The sequence below is a fragment of the Coenobita brevimanus genome, chromosome 66 (assembly GCF_032717465.1).
Source record: "Coenobita brevimanus isolate Jiangsu-jjx chromosome 66, ASM3271746v2, whole genome shotgun sequence".
Lineage (NCBI taxonomy): Eukaryota > Metazoa > Arthropoda > Malacostraca > Decapoda > Coenobitidae > Coenobita > Coenobita brevimanus.
This window is the reverse complement of record NC_137019.1, coordinates 3,856,995-3,858,288: the sequence shown is the minus strand read 5'-3', so window position 1 is coordinate 3,858,288 and position 1,294 is coordinate 3,856,995. Positions and strand designations below refer to the sequence as shown.

The window sequence follows — 1,294 nt, the reverse complement described above, 5'->3', positions numbered from 1 at the left end:
GATGAGGAGAGGTAGATTGAGGTGGTTTGGACATGTGGAGAGGATGGGGGATGATAATTGGGTGAGGAAGGTGAGAAGTGTTAATATTGGGGGTGGGGATATGAGGGGTAGACCAAGAAAGACATGGGATGAGGTCATTAAGTGTGACCTTAGGGTTAAGGGACTGAACAGGGAGGCTGCAATGGATCGTGCAGCGTGGAGAGCCGCCGTTAGGTGACCAAGGCCGACACATGCAAGCATGTTGGAGCCTTTAAAAACGAAACGAAACGAACGAAAACCTCCGTTACCGGTAGGGGTTAGGTTGTCCACTCAGGATTTTTTTTTAATCGAGGGCATCATATCTGCATAAAAACTCCCAGTATATGAGTATTTTTTTTTTTAAATCAGGCGCATCATATCTGCATAAAAACTCATGAGTATTTTTTTTAAATCGAGCGCATCATATCAGCTTATTAACTTCATGTGAGTATTTTGTTTAATCGATCGCTTCATATCGGCATAAAAACTCCTTCATATGAGTATTTGTTTTTTAATCGAGCACTTCATGGCAGCATAAAAGCTCTAGTGTATGAGTATTTTTAATAGAGGGCATCATATCAACATAAAAGCTCTCTGTGAGTATTTTTTTTTAATCGAGCACTTCATATCAGCATAAAAACTCCTGTATATGAGTACAGGTATTTCTTTCAATCGAGCGCTTTATATCAGCATAAGAACTGCGTATGAGTTCTGTATTTTTTTTTTTTTTTTTTTTTTCCTATTGAGTGCCTTGTATGAGCAGGAAGACTAGTACTAATTGGTACTTTTTCATATCAAGCACCACATTTGCACAGGAAAACTCTGAACATATGTATACTGTATTTCATTGTACTAGGGACTTTGTGTAAGTGGAATAGCTTATGTATAGGTATTTTTTTCATACTGGGTATGTCATGTGAACAGGGAAATAATTAGAAATCGGTATTTTTTCGCCAACGGCCATACCACGTTGAGTACACCGCTTCCTGTCCGATCAGCGAAGTTAAGCAACGTTGGGTCTGGTTAGTACTTGGATGGGTGACTGCCTGGGAACACCAGATGCTGTTGGCATCCCTACGTATCAAGTGGGGTTGGTGGAGGATTAGTGCCCCTCCCTGTAAAACAATTAACTCTAAGCCGTTGGCCACCCCATTTGGGATACATGGCGTCTGACAATGGATGGATATGGATGGATGGATGGTATTTTTTCACAGTGAACATCTTGCATGCACAGGAAAGCTTTTGCATGTGGATATTTGTTTGTACTGAGCACTTT

The 1,294-nt window shown here is 40.6% G+C and overlaps 1 non-coding gene across 1 annotated transcript; it reads left to right on the top strand.

Moving 5' to 3' along the window:
* Window positions 1–970: 970 nt before the first annotated feature.
* LOC145405396 (5S ribosomal RNA) lies at window positions 971–1,089 on the top strand. The gene has a single exon (XR_013898348.1). It is a non-coding gene; the product is annotated as a 5S ribosomal RNA (ribosomal RNA).
* The last annotated feature ends 205 nt before the right edge of the window (window positions 1,090–1,294 follow it).